This window comes from Gopherus flavomarginatus, chromosome 5, assembly GCF_025201925.1.
Source record: "Gopherus flavomarginatus isolate rGopFla2 chromosome 5, rGopFla2.mat.asm, whole genome shotgun sequence".
Taxonomy (NCBI): domain Eukaryota; kingdom Metazoa; phylum Chordata; order Testudines; family Testudinidae; genus Gopherus; species Gopherus flavomarginatus.
Window position 1 is genome coordinate 92706255 of NC_066621.1, and position 22260 is coordinate 92728514.

Here is a 22260-nt window from a genome sequence, read left to right on the forward strand (position 1 = left end):
CACTGTCCTTTTATGTTATTCTTTACCAGTGCTTGTTGCCTGGTAACCCTAAGTCCCCTTCTTTCGCTCCCACTCATTTTACATGATTTTTTCCCTACCAACATTCATATCCTCAATGATGTCTTTCTTGTCTGTCTGTGACTCTGTAGCACCACCTCTTGAAGGTCGTCAAGTGACCAAAATGTTGATCAGAGCCTGTTTTATTTGTCACTCAGCAAGATTAGAATCACTTGTAATGACCTTTTCTGTTTAAATGAGCAACCACTTGCATAGCTGGATAAGCAGAGACTTCACCCTCCTACCCTTTTCATTATGAGCCCCAGGAGAGGCCAATCATTCTCTCCCTTGGGCCAACATGGAAGGCACCTGCATGAAGCTCTCCGTGGGGTCAGGAATCCATGGCTTGGGAGGAGTGGGTGAGGGCAGGGTGCTCAGCATTCCTACATCCCAAAGGGAATCTGGCAGAAAGTTGCCCTTCCCACCACTGTGTTCCCCGGGAGTCCGCTTCATTCCCATGTTCCCCAACCTCCTGAGCTCCCAGTCCTCCACCCTCCTATGTTCCCCAATGCAGCTTTCACCCTCATGCTTCTTCAGCCCCCAACTGCTTCCTTACATTCCTATCCTATCACATCCCCCATGCCTTGCCTGTACCCCACAGCTCTGCATGTCCCACTCTGATTCCTCCTGCTCCCCACACCCTCTCCTGTCCCATTTTACTCTCCTGCCACCACATATTCCCTTTCCTGCTCCACCACACACACACACACACACCCTCAAAGTGAAGTCCCTTTCATTAAAACAGCAACTGTTCATTTCCTAACATCCACCTTGGTACTTCAGAACAAATACAATGTATGTATTCAGTTCTCCAGCAGTGTAATGTTAAAGAAGCTGATTACACTTGTAAAGTAGAATATTATGCTGACAGTAAAATAGAATGTTAAAGAGTCCACTTGCGTGGAAGTTGGATTGGCTCATAAAGCACTACCAAACCTGAGGACAGAGTTAAGGTTGTTTGGATCCTGATCATTTGGATGTTTTCTGTTTAATAGTCTATGTGCTTGGTAGTAGGGTTGGTGTCAGAAATGTTCCTATAACATTAGTTAGTGATTTCCAAATGTTTAGGGCAGAGACGTCAGGAGTGTCAAAGGCGATCTTAATGCCTTCCTCAGACTTTGGGCCAGCCAGAGATGAACAAACAACCACCACAAGTTAGAGCAGCCTGTCCTAACCTACACCACCTGGAATGGCTCCTGAGGGACCAGTCCAGTGGTTGGAAGTTAGCAAAAGGCATCATGCTACAGCCTTCACTCTTCACCCAAAACATACCCACCCCACAATGGCCCTGCATGGTTGCAAGGAAGGGGTGTGATCAAGAGGTGGCAGTGAAAAGCCCATCACACCAACTTCACACCATTTCGGGATTCAGTTAGGGCTGGTGAGGGTCCCTGTATGCTGCTCTGCAGGGCAAAGACATCTTAAAAGGGATTGGGGTTCTCATCCTAATGTTCAGGTTTTTAAAATGTGTTTTAGTATTATTGATGTTATTGAATTCCACCAGCAATCTCAATTGTAACTTAATTCTTTTTATTATTATTTAATAGATATTGATAACGTTTCCAGAATAGAGTAGGTGAGAAAGTTAACTTGTACAGACGCTGTTTTGCATTGCCGCTTCTCGGCAGCATTTTGGCAGCTGCTTGCCCGGCAGCCGCGCTCCTCGGTGACTTGTCGTCAGGCGCCCACCACACTGAAAAGGTTGGGGACTACTGTATTAGACATATTATTTGGCATAACCTTTTTCCACTGATACCAACAGAGAATGACGTTTACTCTAATAATGTTGATGGAGAATGTACTTTATGCCACTCAATCAAATACCTTAACCTCTTATGATGACCTCCTGATTCCAATACTAGATCGAGTGGCAGCTCCAGCTCTCCACCTCCAAGCACCCAGGGGCCCCATCTTCAGGGCCTGTAGAAAAGGAATGAATTAGTAGTTGAAGATTAGGTAAGCCCTAGAGCATGGGGCTGGGGAATTTGCTGATCCTGTGAAACAGTCATATGTGCTATATTAACACTGTATATACCTGTCAGGGAAACCAGCAGCATCAAAGCTTTATTTTCCAGGTGATTAAAATTTGTGATGCAACACATATGACTACTGAATCATACTGGGCGTATAAATAAGTGAATAGAAGGAACTAGAGGGCAGAATTTTCAAAGGCTTGTGTGGGGAAACTAGCAATTTAGGCAGCTAAAGGAATTTTTTGCCTCCTTTGTCCACACAAGGCATTTTCTAGAAGAGGATTTGGTTGGTCACAAAGGGCTTTGTGCACATGGGCGGTAAGGCTGTGGCCTTATCCTCCTTTTCACCCAGAAGCTGCTGCACAGGGCTGGAGTTCCATGAATAGAGAAGAGGCTAGGCCAGGGGCTGCACATAATTTCCTTATAAAACCCACAGGAAATCCTCATAAAAGTTTAATAATACGGACTCTTATATGGACTTACTCCATGCTGGAGAACTCCTCTGTGCAGGGAGGAGAGTATCAGTGGAGCCAGAGGGTTGGGCCTGGAGCCAATGTAGAGGCCCAAGGGACTCTGTTCAAATAGCTCTGGCCTGCAGCTCATGGGAGATCCTCACTTTTGGGGAATGTTCTTCCTCTTTTATTTCCTAAAAGAGGAGCAAACTTCCCCTGACAGATAATTGTCTAGGAAATCCCACAAGAGGAACCTTGTGGAGTTTCCAGTCTCCTACCTGGGGTTTTGCCTGATAGAATAGCCTGGGCTTTTGTGAATACCACACCACTCAACCAAGTGTCATGTGATCAAGGCTGACACTTCCCCCTCTCTCATCTGCTGTGTAAGGATGCAATATTACTCTTGCAGTGTGAGACAATAGCTAAACTACAGCTAAAGTCGACATCAGTTATGTCGCTCAGGGGTCTGAATTAGCCACCCGAGTGAAATATGCCAACTTAAGTGATGGTGTGCATAGCGCTATTGCAGGGCAGAGCTTCTCCTACTCACATAGCTACTGCTGCTCGTGGAGGCTGGAGTAAATAAGCCAATGGGAGAAATCTCTCTCATCGGCTTAGAGCGGCTACACTAGACAGTGTACAGCAGCAGAGCTGCACCAGTGCAGCTCTGCCGCTGTAAGCTCTATAGTGTTGCCATAGCCTCAGCCTATAGATCTGGGAGAGACTGCAGATGTAAACCTACCCTCACTGTATGCAATTCCAGTAACAGTCCAGCTCAAGAGGTGAAGAAGCTGCCACTGGGATGCAGACGAGTGCTTTCCAATACATTTCACACATCAGCAAAGCTCCATTTGGTGACGTTCTCTCCGCTAGCCCAGATGGGGCCGGTTGCTTAGCATTTTACAGCAGGAGCTTAGGAGCAGGAAAAAAGTTTAATTAATTAGGCTTCCAACACAGAGAAGTGTGATATCCTCCAAGTAAATAACTAACCTGCGTTTACGCAAAGCGCGTCATCTGTATAATTAAAAGCTGCATAGAAGCTCTCTGCTTTGCACAGCACATTGAAGTTAGTTGGTATGCAGCTACTTTATAGTGTATGCTATGATAGCTGCACATCTGGCAGAAATCAGTCCCATTATTCTATAGATGCAATGGGACATGTAGCAAGGAACACTGTGGGGGCAGGGATAGTTCAGTGGTTTGAGCATTGGCCTGCTAAACCCAGGGTTGTGATTTCAATCCTTGAGGGGGCCACTTAGAAATCTGGGGCAAAAATCAGTAGTTGGTCCTGCTAGTGAAGGCAGGGGGCTGGACTCAATGATCTTTCAAGGTCTCTTCCAGCTCTATGAGATGGGCATATCTCCATATATAGGGCCTTATCAGGGCCAGTGCGAGGAACTTTCATGCCCTAGGTGAAACTTTCACCTTGCGTTCCCCCCCATTAACCCCATCCCCTGTGGCAGCTAACCGAACCCCCACCTGGGGAGCCTGCCACCCCCCCTGCCCGGGGAGCGCCCCTCCGCAGCAGGTAGCCACCCTCCGCAGCTACCCCTGGCCTGGGAGGCCCCCCCTCTGCAGCAGCTAACCCCGCCTGGGGAGCCCGCCCCAGCTCACCTTGGCTACACCTCCTCCGCTGAGCACGCTGGCGTTGCTCTAATTCTCCTCCCCTCCCAGGTTTGCAGCGCCGATTGGAGGAGACTTAGAGCGGGGGCTGTGTGCTCAGCGGAAGAGGCAGAGTGGAGGTGATCTGGGACAGGGAGCAGTTCCCCTGTGCATCCCCACCCCCGGTATTGCAGGCGGCGTCCCCCACCCCAGCTCACCTCCACTCCACCTCCTGGCCTGAGCGGGCTTTTAGGCGGCTGCCTAGTTTGCCTAAATGGTTGCACCGGCCCTGGGTCTTATTTAACTGAACAAGCAAAATGTTTCTTATGTGCATCTGGAATTTTTCTTCTGTGTTAAATATCTTCATTCATTAAGGGGAAAAATAAGACATGGAAGAGGCGATATATAACAAGTTACACACTATCTACTGAAGTGAGATGCACTGCTAAGCTTTGGGGTGGCAGGAGCAAGGGGTTGGTTCAGGCCCAGCTCTGCTGTAGGCACATCAAACCTTTCAGGGTATGGCTACACTGCATCTTGAAGGTGTAATTCTTCTTCGATTGATTGCTCATGTGTATTCCACAATAGGGTGTGCATGCTTGCCACATGCACCGGTGTCAGAAGTTTTTCTCCTAGCAGTACCCATAGGGGAGCACCCCTAGCAATCCCTGGAGTGGCATCTCCATGGCGCCGTATAAGGGGTGCTGCATGCTCTTCCAACCCTCAGTTCCTTCTTGCCACCAGTGAAGGTGCTTCAGAACTGCTCTGCTCCAGCTTTGCTGTAGCTCGTCCCCAGAACTCGTTTGGTCAGCGTATGTGACCTGTAGTTAGTACTTAATTAGTTTTAGTTCAGTTTAGCTAGTGCACCCGGGCTGGGGCATGCCCCGTGCCCCAGGTTTAAGTCATGCGACACTTGTAGGTGCCCGATGCCACTGCGTGATCCGCACGCAGACTGTTTACACTGTTTGGTTGAAACTCATCTCAGCGATCGCTGTAAGATTTGCAAGTCGTTTAAGCCTCAGACCAAGAGAAAGAGAGACATGAGGCTCTGGGCTATCCTCATGGAGTCAGCGTTGACCCCGGCTCCAGCACGCCGCTCCCAGTCAACACCAGGCACCGCGATGTCAGTGTGCGGCGACCCCCTGGTGCCATCTACTAGTCGGCACTGCTCCCCATCAATGAGGCATGCCAAGAAGGTTAAGAAGAGGCCTTCGCCGCCGCGGCAGTAAATCTGTGGCAGAGACTAGACCCATGTTGGGCAGTCCTCGATCCCCATCGGCCTCCAGGCTTCCAACTCAAGTCAAGCAGAGTAGCCCAGCCCATTCGGAGCAGACTTCCCCAGATGTCCAGATGTCCTCTACACCAGAGGCCCTGCAGGCGGCCCGGGACATCATGAACATGCTGGTGCTAGGAGCACTGCCAATGTTGGCCGCCATGCTCCGAAGGCAAGGCACCGCTGGGATCTCCACAGTCGCCTCCAACTCAGTACTGGTCTCGGTCGAGGGAACATTCCCAATGCCATTTGCCATTCAGCAACCATTCCATGTGTAGTCCATGTGGGTCGCCGTCGACTCCCACCAGGTTGTCTGGCTGGGTTCCATCTGACCAGACTCCAAGCATTGCTCTGTCTCACGGAGCAAACACCAACAGGACCGAGGCAGATGCCACCGAAGGTCCTCGTATCGGAGGGGCTATCGTAGCCCGTCGCAACATAAACGTCGATGCCATTCCCGCTTGTCGTCTTGCTCTAGGACCCTGCCACTGCAGCCCCAGGCATCGATCGCTGGCGAGTCGCTGTCGCGAATCTGCCCATTGGAGCCGATCACCAAGCAGATGTTACCAACGGTACCGGTCCTCCGTGTTGAGGTCGCAGGCTCGGGGTCGGCACCGCTATTGGTGCCACTGCTCCTCCAGGTCCAGGGACAGTGGCAGATCGTACATCAGCCCAGTGTCCCTTCGTATCCATCCATCGATGGATCAGGCTAGGCACCCTGGCGCCCAACACAGCCCTTAGTGGGAGTTCACTTGGTGGCGAGAGCCTCAGAAGGACCGTCAGCCTCCCTCTCCTGGCTTCCGAGGAAGAAGTCAGTGGGACGTAAATCCTCAGCACTGTGCCCGGAGACTGAACAGGTGGTGGATACACTGGTGCTGGTGGACACGAAAAGTATGGCGCCGGCCTCCTCGCCCCGCCTTGATGAGGCAGTTAGGGCCCCTCCTCCCTCCATCCTGCAGGAGGACTCTAAGGCCCACCAAGAACTATTAAAAAGGTTGGCATCAAGCCTCAACCTCCAGGCAGAAGAGGTGGAGGAGCCCTCAGACTTCTTGTTTAACATACTGTCTGCCTCAGTATCAAGCAGGGTGGCCTTGCCTCTCCACGAAGGGGTGGCGAAAATTTCAAATGCCCTGTGGCAAACCCCAGCCTCATTGGCCCCCCCATCTCTAAAAGAATGGAATGCAAGTACTTTGTACCTGCCAAGGGGCATGAATACACCCACCCTGCCCCTAACTCCCTGGTGGTCGAGTTGGTCAACCACTTTGTGCCTGCCAAGGGGCATGAATACACCCACCCTCCCCCTAACTCCCTGGTGATTGAGTTGGTCAACCACAGGGAGTGACAGGGCCAACCAGCCCCTACTGTGAAAAATAAAGATTCAAGGAGGCTGGACTCATTTAGAAGGAAAATTTATTCGTCCTTGAGCTTCCAGTAACGGGTGGCAAACCATCAGGCTCTCCTCGGCCAGTAATGAGTTCAGCCTGTGAGGCTCTTTGTCCAGGTTTGCGGACTTCCTCCAGGAGCATGACAGGATTGAATTCAAAGTGCTGGTGGAGGAGGGTACAGCGGCTGCCAGGGCAACCCTGCAGGGAGCATCGGATGCAGTGGACATGACCGCGTGGTCCATGAGAAGGGCGTCGTGGCTCCTGCTCTCTGGGCTGTCCAATGAGGCACAGACCTCCCTGCAGGAACTCCCGTTTGATAGCAAAGCTCTGTTTATAATAATAGTTAATAATTGGAGATATATCTATTTCCTAGAACTGGAAGGGACCTCGAAAGGTCATTGAGTCCAGCCCCCTGCCTTCACTAGCAGGACCAGCTACTGATTTTTGCCCCAGATCCCTAAGTGGCCCCCTCAAGGATTGAACTGCACTCAGCTGCTCTCCAACTGGATCACATCGTGCATCCATACCTGTTACAACCTGTTGGGAATCCTCCCGCTGTCAACTGTGAGGGTGCACTCGACTCGGGCGCAGGCCTTGTCGGCTGCCTTTTTGACCCACTTGCCCATCCAGGACATTTGTAGGGCTGCTACGTGGTCTTCAGTTCATACTTTCACCTCTCATTATGCAATTGTCTCCCAGACCAGGGATGACACCGAGTTTGGCAGGGCTGTACTCTGTCCTGAGAATTTTTAAACTCCTACCCACCTCCAACAGATATAGCTTGGAATCAACTATTGCACAATACACTCAAAGAAGAAGAGACAGTTACCTTTTCCGTAATTGGTGTTCTTTGAGATGTGTTGCTCAGGTGTATTCCACATCCTGCCCTCCTTCCCCTCTGTTGGAGTTGTCTGATAAGAAGGAACTGAGGGTTGGGGAAGCAAGCAGCACCCCTTATACTGCGCCATGGCAGTATCACTCCAGGGATTGCTAGGGGTGCTCCCCTATGGGTACTGCTAGGGGAAAAACTTCTGACATCGATGCACGTGGCGAGCACTCACACTCTACTGTGGAATAGGCATTAGCAACACATCTTGAAGAACCCCAGTTATGGAAAAGGTAACTGTCTTTTCCCAGATCAGGTAGTTGTATACACACTAGCTCTGCTAACGCTAGTGCTCTACAATAGCAGCATGGCTGTGATGGCACAGGCGCCAGCTCAGCCTAGCTGCCTTAGTATAAGTCCATCTGAGATCCTAGGTACATAGTCAGGTGGCTAGTCTGAAACTGCTGCCTGTGCGTCCATGGTCCTACTGCCATTTTAGCACACTAGCTCAAGCAGAGAAGTGCAGGTATGTTTACCCGAGTTGGGAATTACACCTTTCAGCTGCAGTATAGACATAGATCTCTTGTTGCAATTGATTCTTAAGACTGTCTTTTGTTTGTACAGTATTGTAACTGAGCGCAGACTCACCCGGCAGCACTTCCTACTGGTCATCTCAGGGAATTAGCTTCCAGGCTCTGGAGCACCCCCTGTCAGCAGATGTCACACTACCGCTGGCCCCCATGTCCCTCCCAGACCCCAGGTGACCCTTACACTGGGTGCTGCCCCCTGGCAGTACCCCCACTGTTTCTCCGGGTCTCCCCACTCAGGGGAACCCCCACCCACTACCCCCACCTCGCCTCAGTCGTAGGCTACTGCCAGTCACCAACTCACCCCCGCACACTGGGGCAGACTGCAGTGTCAGCCACTCATACTAGGCAAGGTTGGGTCTGGACCTGCTGCCTCTACCTGTTGCTGGGTTGCCCTTTTGCAACCCCAGTACTTGTCTTAGGCCCTCAGCTAGGCCCGCAGCCTGGGCGTTTTCCAGGCTGGAGCTCCCCAGCTCCTCTACCCTTCCCCACCCCTGCTCCGCTCCCAGTACCCTACTCTGCTCCCTAGCAGCCAAGCCCTTCTCTCTCTACAAGCAGAGAGAAACTGTTTGGGCTTCTGGCTCGCAGCCTCTTATAGGGACCAGCTGGGCCTGATTGGGGCGTGGTCCCAGCTGTTACTGCCTTCCCCAGTCAGCCCAGGCTTTCCTTCCCAGCCTCAGCCCTCTCCCAGGGCTGGCTTTAACCCTTCCAGGGCTGGAGCAGGTGACTACCCAGCTACAAGTACCTAGAACTACGGGGCCCTATTTGGAACTTTTAGGTGCTATCATAATCCAAATAACAAATAATGCTAATAGGAGAATTGGGAAAGGAATATAGACAAGCTATAAATTCTACAATGCTATCCCCAAATACACTCCACCCATACATAATAAAGACACGTTAATAATCTTGATGCCTACTGTAGAAGTGCAAAGTGTTGTTGGTATAAGCACAAGATACAAAGTGACAAGCAGGGCGATCAGCACAGTGGAATTTGATCCTGCATGAATGAAAGCACTGCTGAAGGACTGCCAGGTTATTCCTGCCCAAACATGGAGTAAGGCCTAATATAGAAATACATAGCTAAGTGTATGTCATTTGCATGATATGTATAACACGATCTAATTGATAGGCAGACTACTCCCTTACACACTAGACCCACGATTTGTAATGAGAAAGACAGTGCCAGAAACTGAGAAGTGGATGGTCAGGCCCAGTGCTTGGAGCAGCAGCAGTGAGGCCTAGTGGTCAGGCCAGGGACTGGAGCCAGGGGTCAGAGCAGGAACCAAGAACAGGGTTGAAAAAGGGCTGGGGCAGGAAGTCTGTCAGAACCACCAAATGGCAGAGGATACTTCCAGCCAGGTATCAATGTTGAGCAGGTAGGAGTGGCTGCTCTCTTTGGGAGCCTGTATCCCTGACCTTGAGGTGACCTGGTTAGACCCACACCTGTGGATTGGCTGATCCTTGGTTGATAACCTGGGGGCTCCATGTCACTCAGGCTCAGGGTTGACTCTTCAGGCTCAGTGATGACATTACAGAGAGCTTCAGGGAACCTTACAAGATTATACATCTAGTTTACCATTCCCAAAAATACACTGCTGGCACTTGTTTCATCTCCAAAGAGGCAGCCAAGGTATTCACTCATGCTGAATGGCCATTCCTAATCCATGGAATAGAAAGATACAGATTTAAGGAAGACTTTACTGCTAAATGAGTTTGGACTGCTCTAAGTCAATCCATTTATAGGCACTGTGGTCAGCTGGGCACCCTCAGAGACTTTTCACCTCAGTCCCTGGCCAAGGCTGGAATGCCTGCTTTCACCTTTCCCTCCCAAGCTAGCTATAGCTGCAGCAAATTGCTCTATACAAGTGTCATGAAAGGTAAAGGGAATAATGGTGGTAAGAGAGGAACATTATATACCTGCAGCTTACTAGCCTTTGTGACTAACCCTACCACATCTCTACCAGCTCTTATGAAAATAAGTGGCCACTTCAAATCATGTTTCAAGCTAGCATAAGTTACACTGAGGGTACACTGGCACCACAGCTGGGAGGGCGCTTCCTCTTATTGCAGCTCGACAGTCACATGTTAAAGCAGTGTCACTGGGGGTAGCAAGCTGCCTGACTACATGCACCCAGGGGGTCTGGGCAGTTTTGTACTTAGGCAGCTAGCCCAAGCTGCTGCCCTTCCTATCCCCAGCTACATGGCTATTTTTAACAAGCTAGCATGAGCAGAACAAGTGCCCATCTGTCTGCTTGTGCTAGGTAGCACGCTCCCATCTGCAGTGTATGTACCCTCGAGCAGAAGTTATGGCCTGCGGTTTTGTTTTGCTCTGGGTCTCTCACTCCTTCCAAATGGCCCTTAGATCAGAACAAATAACCTGGTGTAATAGTCTCCTTAGACTTACCTAAGGATTTCAAATTGAATACTGTCCCAATTTGGACAGCTATAAAGGTGGACATGGAAAGATGGACTCATTTACCCTTCTCCCTTTTTGGCTATGTGCCATTTGTTAAAATAAATATCCCTCCCCCTCATTCTTTTATACCCATTTAGTCTAAAATCTAATTTTTTCAGTCCACTTATTGGAAAAAATCCATGAATTTATTAGTTTCCCTGAGGCCTTGTTTTTCACCTAAAAGGTTTCAGACATCTGGGTCAAAGGAAGGCATTAAATTTCAAAATTGTACATATTTTTGTTCAGCCCAGTTGGCTTTCATAACTGATTGCATAGAGACTGCATGTGGCACGTGGTGTCATTGACACTAACTGCTGGCTCGCTCTCTCTTAATATTCTTCTGTATAACAACTTCCGCGGTCCAGCACCCGGTGCCTATTTGGAGCCATCTTCCTTCTCAGGTAACCCTGAGTTCTCAGGCAGGTGACTAGATAGTTTAGAAACATTGGATTTATAGGGAGCTATGGCTATGTCCAGATTTTCATCTCTCAAAACCCATTTGCAGAGCTACCCAGTCATAATGCCAACAGTATACATAGGTCAGCTGCTATATGAAATGGTTCTTGTGGTGTGAAAGGACACTGCTCTCCTTCAGCCTGAAGAGCATATATTACATAGATTTCTTAGGGGAGAGGGATATTTCTATTATAATCAATTAGTGGTGTGTTTCCATCAACTCCTGTGCCCTGATGGTGCTCTGCTGATTTGTTTCAACACAGTTTTCCTCACAATTTAAATGTCACCTCCTCTGTGTGGTAAATGCTTAGAAGAAGGGATATCAACCCATTTGGGTCTGATCATTCCCCTTCCCTTCCTTCCCCATTAAGTTTTTAATACATAATATGAATTTGCCATATGGCCTTTTGTTTACAATGAAATTAAATCTGTCCCGACTCCCCACCCTTCTGTAATAACAGTGGTTAAATGTCAAGCCTACATAAGCCCTATTCCACTAGATGGTGCTAGCTGATATGTACCAGGGACCTAGGTTTCTTGATGGGGCTGGTATTTATAATAAGGTTGCAATACATAGGAGTGTTGGTAAGAGATTGAACTTTAATCCTGGGCTCCAGTCATTTGACCTGAGTCTGAATTACAAAGGTTAATACCCCGTCATATGACAGTAGTGGCTACTGTTACAGGATTGATCATATTGTGGGGTCACTGGCAACCGGGTTTTGAGTAATCAACTAGTGGGGTTTGTTTGTTTGTTTTCACAGTGCCTCCAGCTGTCATCAGCATCTGTGTGTAATGTGTATCACCCTGTTTCTAAGAATGATTTCACTGAAGAGAGTGTAGTTTATGCAGCACTGTAAGTGTTTCGTAAATTAGGATACATATGAACACTTGTCCAAAAAAACACTAAAGGCAAAAAAAAATTATGATCAATAAAGCAAACATAACATTAAAGAAATTAGCAAGCAAACAAGAGGAAGGCAGTCCCCACATATCCCACAACTCCCAGCAGGTTGGCCTAATTCCCTGTGTCCCAGAGCATAACCCAAGTGTTCTTGCTAATAAGTGCAAGCAAAGCTAACAGTTCTTACAGGTCTACATATTTTAGCACTAGTTTTCAGAGTAACATAACCAGATGTGTGGTCAATGCAAGAGCAATAATCTTAAATAAACAATAGCAGAATGTCAAAGCACAATGTGAGATGCTTATAAACCTGCAAATGTTATGTAACAGAAAATGAGATTGATATTTGCATAATTAAGGCACAAGCCATCACAAGCAGTTGCTTTCACATTTTACAGTTATGCTGTAACAAAACCCAAATATGTTGTATTATTTTAGATGGAATATGGAGGTGCCTGCAATTGTGGCAATCCTAGAGAGTTTGATAGATTTCATATACACACACACACAAAGAAAGAAAGAAATGAATGTAAACTTCCAGATCTTAAAATGCATTGTGGCAATATGCTTGTATTACTTCCAGTGTTTAACTTAGTTAACCTAGAAAGTGCTAGAGAGAGGCATAAGTATTTAATAAATATTTCTGTTCTGTATTCAGAAAGACACAGGATGATGTAGTCATATCTTACAGTGGTAATGAGATACTTTCTATTCCATCAGTAACTAGGGAAGATGTTAAACAGCAACCATTAATATTAAAAAAACATATTTACTCAGCAGGACTGGATAACTTGCATCCAAGAGTATTAAAATAATTGGCTGAAGAGCTCTCTGAACCATTAATGTTGAAATCTTATTACACTGGGGGAGTTCCAGAAGAGTGGAAAATAACTAGTGTTGTGCCAATATGTAAAAAAGGTAAACAGGGTGACCTGGGAAAATATAGTCCAGTTAGCCTGGCGTTGATCCCAGGTAAATCATGGGACACAATCAATAAAGAATTAAAAGTTTGGTAGCATACTCAATATCAATCAGCATGGGTCTATGGAATAAAGGCCTCGTCAAACAAACTTTATATCATTTTCTGATGAGGTTTCAAGTTTGGTTGAGAAAGGTAATTGTGTTGACATAATATACTTAGGCTTCTGTAGAGGAATTTGACTTTGTCCTTCATGACATTCTGATTAAAAATAGAACTATACAAATTCAATGCAGCCTATAGAAAATGGATTAAAAACTGGTTAACTGATTGATAACAAAAAATAACCGTAAATAAGGAATAATCCTCCGATGGCGGTGTTTCTAGTGGGGTCTCACAAAGATCTGTCATTGGTCCAGTGCTACTCGATATCTTTATCAATGAACTGGAAGAAAATATAAAGTCATTGCTGGTAACATTTGCAGACGACACAAGAATTGATTGAGTGGTAAATAAGGATGATGAGACAGGTCAGTTATAGAGAGCAATCTGAAGTGCTGGATCATTTGAACAACATTCATTTTAATATAGCTAAGTGCAAGGTCCTTCATTTAGGAACAAAGGATGGATGTCACACTTACAAGATGGGGACTGGATCTTGGAAAGTAGTGACTCTGAAAAGGACTTTAGGGTCACAGCAGAGAACCCAGTTCAATATGGGCTTCCAGGGCAATGCTGTAGCCAAGGGTATGTGTACACCACAGTTGGGAGTGCACTTCCTAGCACAGGTAGACAGACATGCATTAACTCTGCTTGAGCTAGCACACTAAAAATAGCAGCATGGCCACGGAAGCTTAGGCAGAGGCTCAGGTAGCCACCTGAGTACATGCCCAGGAGGTCAGGTGGTTTTGTTTTCAGGTGGCTAACCCAAGCCGCTGCCTGTGCCACTGCAGCCACACTGCCATTTTTTGTGTGCTCAAGCACAGTTAGCGTGCATCTGTCTGCCCATGCCAGGAAGCATGCTCCCAGCTGCTGTGTAGCCATACCCTACGAGGGTGAACGTAATCCTTGGATGTCTAAGTTGGAGTAGGGAAGTGTACTTCCTCTATATATAGCATTAGTGACATCATTATTGGAATACTCTGCCCGCTTATGGCATCCCCCATTGCAAAAAGGGTGTTGACACATTAGAGGCAGTTCAGAAAAGAGCTAAAAAATTGGTTGGAGGTCTGGAAAACACGCCTTATGGTGAGAGACTAAACAAGCTCAGTCTATTTAATTTATCCAAGACTATGTTAGGAGGTGACCTGCGTGTGATCTACAAGTACCTACAATAAGAGGAGATTTCTGATAATATGTGGCTATTTTAGTCTAACAGAAGGAGGTAGAATAAGATCCAATGGTAGGATGCTGAAATTAGTGGGCGAGGTTCTATGTAATACAGGTCAGACTAGATGATCAGGATGGTCCCTTCTGGCTTTAAAATCTATGAATAGGAAATGCAGAATGTCAAGCAATCCTCAACAGCATTGTACTTGTGTTCAAAGCCAAAATCGTAATAGTATCTTATCTGTACAATGGAAAAGGGAGAAATCCAAAAGATCCATTCTCTTTTTGTTTTGTTTTATTTTTTACAAAAGCTTTTCTCTCTGACCTCAGGGAATCTGAATAGTGAGGTGTAGGCCTAAGAAATTCTGATAGAATCTTTCAAACTTGAAAGGGATTCAATGAGAAGTCTGAAAAATGTGGACATTTAATAAGAGGGGGATGGAGAGAATATTTGTTTAGATTTCTCTCTGTGTGATTGTCCAGTGAATCTAGATTTGGTTAAGCTAAATTATGAGAAAAGTGAAAGGAACAGATGATGACTTGGATGCACATTAGTGCCAGGGCTATTTCCTAGATCACTCTCTGATTTCAAATGAATTCCCCACACACAAAACGCCTGAGCCTGGCATGAGAAAAACCAGTAGATTGCTTCAATTTCCCTGAAGACATGTAAGAAAGCCCAAAGATCTGTTACCTACAAAAAAAATCAAGAGACTTAGCAGATTTACAGGTGGTTCTGTTGTATTATTTTAGATGGAATATAGGCTAAAGGGACATAACTCAATTACTGTCCAACATTAAAAAGTGTTACACTAAGTTTGGAGTTTGGTGCACAGAGACCTTAGCCTGCTTAGTACCATGGCAAACACACTATTAAAGATCCTTTTAACCTTCTATTAAAGACAAAGAAAATAACTTTTGCATACTTTTTAGACTTGCACTCCCAATTAGAGAAAATTTGTAGGCCCAATTATTACAACATACTCCCTTTTATGAATTATTACAACAGTTCCCACAAAGTAATGCCAGTGTGCTTGCACACATCAGAGATTTGCATACACATTCACCCATCAAGCATTTTGCATGCAGAGCTTTTAAAAATGGGTACCTTGTTAGCTTCAGGGGGAGCAGTATCTTGCCTTTAGTCTAAATGGTTTTTCGTCCTGTAGGTGTGATCAGGTGCAGATATGGTAGAACCAGAGGACTGTTACTACAATGCATTTCTCTTTTTATTTTTCTGGAACAGAAGCCACATAAAAAGATTAAACTTTCCATAGTTTCACCATTATACTCATTGATTCCCATAAAAGCAGACTTGGACCTGCCCAGTCCCCATAGTCCTTTGTCCCAACTTAGGAAACAAATGCTCTCCTCAAACTCTTCTTCTTCACTGTGACCTCCTCGGCAAATCTGATTATTCACAATGATGTAATATCTATATTAATTACTTGAATGGATCCAAGGCCTCTCAGTACAGCCTTTTCAATAGGTCTTTGTCCTTTCCCAAATTAGGAAACTATGATTGCATGCAATGAAAGTGGTGAGAGGGAGTACAGATCTGTCACAGGAAGGCCACAAGTTAAAGCTGAAACTGCTGTTCCTATCACAGAGATAGTTAGAAGATGATGTGTCACTTGTCTTGCTGTAAGATTCATTTGGCCTCTCCAGAGAAAGCCCCTCTAGATAACAAATCTCCCCTTGTAGGCATACTCCCAGTTGAGAGTAAGAGGTTCCTGCACCTTTTGCTTTTATATGCTTGAACTTCTCTGCTGATGAAATCCTCTTCCATGTTTTCATCTCCTCTCACCTTGACACTGGAGCTCCATGGCCTCTTCTTGTCCCTCCTCAAGACACCAACATGCACAGAAGATTTCAGTACGTCATCCCCTCACACCTTCAAAGAAGCACGGTTGCACTGCCCCCATTTCAAACAACTTCACTGACTCCCCATTCATTTTATGATCCAATTCAAAATTATTGTCTTGGTTTTAAAATTCTCCATGGACTTGCTCCAGCCCACCTCTAGCACCTTGTTTCTTTTGCCTCACTTCATACTTACTCTACTTCATCTTTGTTTCTTCATACGATCTCACCACTGCTGGTGTGAGAGGTTTCTCTGTGTATCCTGCCATCTGGAATATCTTTCCTCTAGTTCTCAACATGACTGACGCTACGTTTTTTCAAATCTCTGCAGAAAATGTCTCTCCCTTTTCCTTGGCTACTATTTAGTATTTAAAGGAAAAACAGAATGGAATAGTAAATCATTTACAATCTCCTGATTCAATGTAAAACATGACTAAACCAAAACCATTTATTTTAAATGTTATGAATATTAATAGTTTTAAATATGAAATAATGAAGTAGGAAGCAGCTAAATTGCTGGTTTGATTGCATGTATCAAGACAGGAAGATCAGAGTTGCAGTAAATGATATAGAAAGCTGTAGCATTAAATGCATGTAATAGTAGGTTTCCAAACCTCTTTTGAGATATGTTCTGTATTTTTTTTGTTTTTCCTACGTCAGTCTTCTAGGGCTCAAGCGGCCACATCACTGCAGCTTCCCAGCATTCTGGGTTTTCAGATATTTGCAAATACACCATTATAACTTCCTTGCTTACCTGGTATATTCAGGGCCAGCCACACTGGCCGCTACTCGGGAAGCTGGCCCAAGGGACTGCCCAAGCAGCGGCCGGTGCAGCTGGACCCAGGAACAGTCTGAGCAGCAGTCCTGGGGGCAGCAGGAGCAACTGCAGCTTGGCAGACCATGAGTGCCGCTAGCCTCAGGCTCCCCCCCCCAGAGCAACATCCCCCCAAAGGCACCACAGAGCAGTTTCCCTCTGGGAGTCCCCCAGAGCAGCACCCTGCCCCCCAGCTAAGATTTAGTCAGGGGTATATTTAGTACAAGTCATGGACAGGTCACGGGCCGTGAATTTTTGTTTATTGCCCATGACTTGTCCATGACTTTTATTAAAAATACCCATGATTAAATCTTAGCCTTACTTATTACCAATGACAACTAATGGAAATTCCCATTAAATACAAGTGGTAGAAACCTGCACTTTAGGAACTGAAGTTCTTGGATTCTATCCCCGATGCTGCACATGTATGGTCTTCTAGCTGATGACTATAATGTCTGCATATATGCAGCACTTACACTGGTCACTTTGGTCAGAGACTTTGCAAGCAGAAATGACTAGTGATGCATAGAAGAGATCAGTAGCGCATCAGTGAGTATCTAATGGCACAGGAGAGTTAGAGAGCATTGGAGAAGGGCCAGAAGTGAATGTAATTTGCAAGAGGGACTTTGGGGAGCATAACACTCACTGAAGGATGGCACAGGGGAATATTGAAACAGGCCAATAGAAAGTCAGGAATGTTATAGGAGCATCAAGGAAGACTGGGGAGCTCTGGGTGACTGAGGAAATCATGGAAAAGAATCTTGAGGCAGCAGCAGGGAGAAATGTAGAGGCCTCAGATAAGGCTCAAAAGCCAGAACTGCAATAAAAGGCTTCCAGTTGACAGGAAACCTTCCTTTCCTGAGCTGTGAAGTTCTAGGACCCAGGGCTCAGAAATTCCTTCCTTCCCAGGGCTCAGAAATTCTCTTGGCAGCTCCAGCGATGGAGTCTTCTGCACTTTCAGCTTTATGCTGCACTCAGAGAACTAAAGCTATAATGGCTGTTATTCACATTTTCCTCGGGGCATTGCTGTAATTTAGGCCATGCTTAATAGTGTACAGAGAAAGAAATACATTTTAAAAACAAAATTGTAGTGCAGTGTGTTGTAGAAATTATTGAACAAAACTAATGTTCCATAATACAATCTACAGAAGGGCTTGCTTAGATATTGGTAATAATCCACAGGTTGAACTCCATTTACGTACAGCATCCCACTATCAAATTAAGACCTTCAAATGTAGGTAGGCTTTTACAAACCAAGGGCAAACACATTAGAATTTCTCTTCTCTCTGCAGGATTCAGCAATGTTGTTTCTTTACGTAAGATTCACTTAGATTCCTGGCATACATAACATTATATTCTTATCAGGCTGGGTTGGCCAACATCCATCACTGCAGTCCCTTGGGAGGGGAGGCCTGAGCTGAAAAGCTGCTCAGATTCAGAACAGAACCATTTTTGCAACAAAAGAACAAGGCTGAGAGTGTTGTTTGTGCATTCCAGGGCTTTTGCTATAAGGATAAGGCTCAGATGGCAAGCTTGCAATCACACCACCTTGAGCAGCAAGCTCACCAGACCTCATAAGGTTGGGTCTGGTCAAACATTGGATTGGAGGGCCTTAGGAAACCCAGTGTGGTGCAAGAAGAGTTGTGTTGGCAATACAGTAGGCAGTGCTCTTCCTTCCTAGTTTTTTTCTCTTATCAACAAAAAATTTGCATTTAGAATTCTCCTAATACATGCACATGATCATAAAGATCTTAAATGTATACCACACCTTTCATACAAATGGATCTCAAAGCATTTACAAACTTTACTGCTTGTTCAAGCTATCTATAGGAATTACTTCACTCTAAGTGGAGCCATCTCTAGGGCGAAATATGGCATCTGTTTAGTGGTGTACTGCACCATCCCTCCTCACTTTAGGATGATAAGTGAGGATAAATACCATATCTGACTGAAAATGCAACGGGAATGCACCTAAATTCAAATATGACCAGGACACTGGGGCTTACACCTCTAATATTGCAAAACAATGACAAGGGTTCCTTAATGGTCAGAAGCGTTAAGAATGTGAGGCCTTGTTACACTACCACTTATGTTAGCAACACTTAACATAAAGTTTCACCAGCATAAGTGGTAATCTGCACAGAGCTAAGTCGGTAGCATAACTTCTCCTGCTGACATAGCTACCACCACTCATTAGGGGTGGTTTAATTATGTTGACAGGAGGGCTGCCTCCCATCGGTATAGAGTGGCTACATAAGAGATCTTACAGTGGTACAGGTCTGTCACTGTAAGGTCTCTAGTGCAGACATAGGGCTTGGCTACACTTGCGAGCTATAGCCCAATAAAGGAGCCCTGGGCACCCTAGCTCACTACCCGTCCTCACTGGCAAGGCAAATAGAGTGCTCTGACTCTGTGGCTACAGCGCTGCTGGTACTCCACCTCAGCGAGTGGAATAACATTTGCTGTGCCCCTGCTGGAGCGCCACAGTGCCAGTGTGAACTAGGTGTTCCATTACTGCGCTCTGATCAGCCTCTGGAAATGTCCCATAAGCCCCTTAAATCAAGTGGCCACTCTTGTCATTGTTTTGAATCACTGTAGGAATGCAGATATGCCCTTTGAAAGCTCCATTTCTGACAGCTGGGAATGCTGTGTGTGAGAGAGAGAGAGGCGGGGGGAAGGGGAGGTCTGTTGCTGTCTGAACTTACAAGACAGCATGCTGACATGCTGTCAGCCCCCCAAAAACCCACTCTCTCTCCCTCCACATACACACAACACAGTCCCTGTCACACTGCACCCGCCTCCTATTTGAAAAGCATGTTGCAGTCACTTGCATGCAGGGATAGCTGCCCAAAATGCACCACTCCCAATGCTGCTGCAAGTGCCGCAAATGTGGTCATGCCAGTGCGCAAACAGCTGTCAGTGTGGACAGACTGCAGTGCTTTCCCTACTGGGCTCTCCAAAGGTGCGTTTAACGCACAGTGCTCTACATCTGCAAGCGCAGCCATGCCCATAGTCTCAGTCTTATCTCTCTTCCAAGAGATGGCATCTCTAGCTGCACACTCTTTTCACACACTGCAGAGCAATTACCACAATCTCCTCTTCATGCTCAGTCTGGATAAAGTGCAAGATTCTACCCAGAATACAGAGTTGGTTAGACAAATTATAACTGCAGCCTGCAGATGGACTGTGTCAACAACAGGTCTTAGAGATTACAAGTATTTGTCAAACTTCATTTGTCAGCACTCCAGTTCTTCCTCTGTTTGACTGACTCTTTCTGCTGAAGCAAGCACTGATTTTAATTAAAAGTGCCAAAGAGAAAAACTGTAAGCTTAATCAACTGCCTCTGTGTTGGCCTATTGTTGCTCTGTTAGTCTTCTCAGCTAAGTACAGTGTTTAGCACTTTGCCATCATTTTTTAGAAAGAAAGAAAGAAATTGATCAAATATTGTAAAGCCAGTATTTGGGAGCATTTATTTGAATTCTGAACAGCTGTTTTGTTTGTCCATGCATCTCTTATTATTCTTGATCTACAAACATTTCTGTGAATAACATTTTGGTCACACAAATGTTTGTGGTATGGCTGTCACATAAATACCTATATTTGCCTGAAAACAATGACAATCACTCTTCACCATTCCTGTGTTACTTGTTATTCTTCAGTTTCAACATTTTCAGTCATCCAACCAGGAAGCATTAAACAATGCTACACGACCTAATAACCAATCCCAAACACAAACAATGAATAGTCAAAGTGAACAATTTGCAAGCGCATCATAGGCTGAAGTTTGTTTGCTCTTTGGTCCACAGTCAAATTAATCTTGCACGTTATCAGAAACCACCCCTTGAAAAAATTATCTTGAAAAATAAAATTATTTTGTATTAAATGTGGTAACACTTTCCTGCTTCTCATTTCACCTTCATTCCCTCTCCTTCCACAATTACAACCACACACAAGTAAAATGCAGACCAGGAATTTCAGAGAGGCTTCTCTGCTTTTCTTTCCGTAAGCCTGTCTCTTGCCTTGATCACAAATTCCACCTCTTCTTTTTCCTTTTCCTTTTTGTGGAGAGAGGGGAAGGTAATCTGAGGCGCAGACCTTGATGAAAGATTCAGAAATAAATAATGGATGATTTACTAGACTGGTGACAGATTGTAGCGATTCATAAAGCACTTAGTCAACGCTTCCATGCACACCCAAAACTTCCCTCAGAATCAATGAACTTTGAGTGCACCAAGAATGCAGGATTGAGAACACAGGCTATATGCTGCATTCATAAAAATTTCCATTTTAAAAAACGTACATAAACGTGAGGCATCCTGACTAGCCTTAAAATTAGTCAGTAAATACACAATACACTCAGAAAAATCCATCTCCAGCCAGAAATCACAGCACCAAACCCATTCAAAAGCTCATATCTGCCGCCCTCCTCAGAAGCCCTTTCAAATGCTTTTGCAGCATGTTCTGAAATTCAACGTCTATGCTATTTCTGACTATATTAATAATCATACAGTCTAGAAAGAGAGATACAATCATAGAAAAAAGGATGACTGAAGATACATCACTAATATTTCTTCAATATCTTTCAAATTATTTCAAGAGTTTTGCCCAGCAGCACACTTCCCAACTGCAAACAGTTCAAAACTTTATGACTCTTGGTTAAAAAGAAGTTAATTTGTTCAGGTAAATTGTGAGAGCAGAACATTAAGACACAATAAAAGGAGATCCCAAAATAACATTACCATGCATGTGATCCAGAGCTCCATATACATATCTCAGTAAGTGAGCAATGCAAATGTACACTTTTTGTCATATGCTGAAGGAGGAAAGACAGGCACACCCAGGGGCAACCAGACAAGCAGGAAGGCACACCCAGGCTGATACAAAGACAGATAGAAAAATTACTCACAGATGAAGGGACAGACTCAACAGCCAACATTAGACTGCACTGGGGCACTGTGGTGGCATTCAAGATAGGAACTAAACTTAATTGATGTGAATGGTGCTTTGTTTCCCAGCCCAGAGTATTAGCCCAACATCTTGTTGATGCTTTTGACTTCTGTCAGGTTTTGAAATACACTGGATAAAATCACAGCTGTGGCCAGGGGCGACTCCAGGCAACAGCGCTCCAAACGCATGCCCGGCGCAGCAAGCTGCGGGGGGCGCTCTGCCGGCGCCGCAAGGGCGGCAGGCAGGGTGCCTTCGGTGGCGTGCCTGCGGAGGGTCCGCTGGTCCTGCGGCTTCAGCGGACCCTCCATGCTTGGGGCGGCAAAATGTCTAGAGCCGCCCCTGGCTGTGGCAAGTCTTATAAGCTTGCGAGTAATTTAATTTTGATCATTGGAATTTCTGCTGGACCCTCATACAG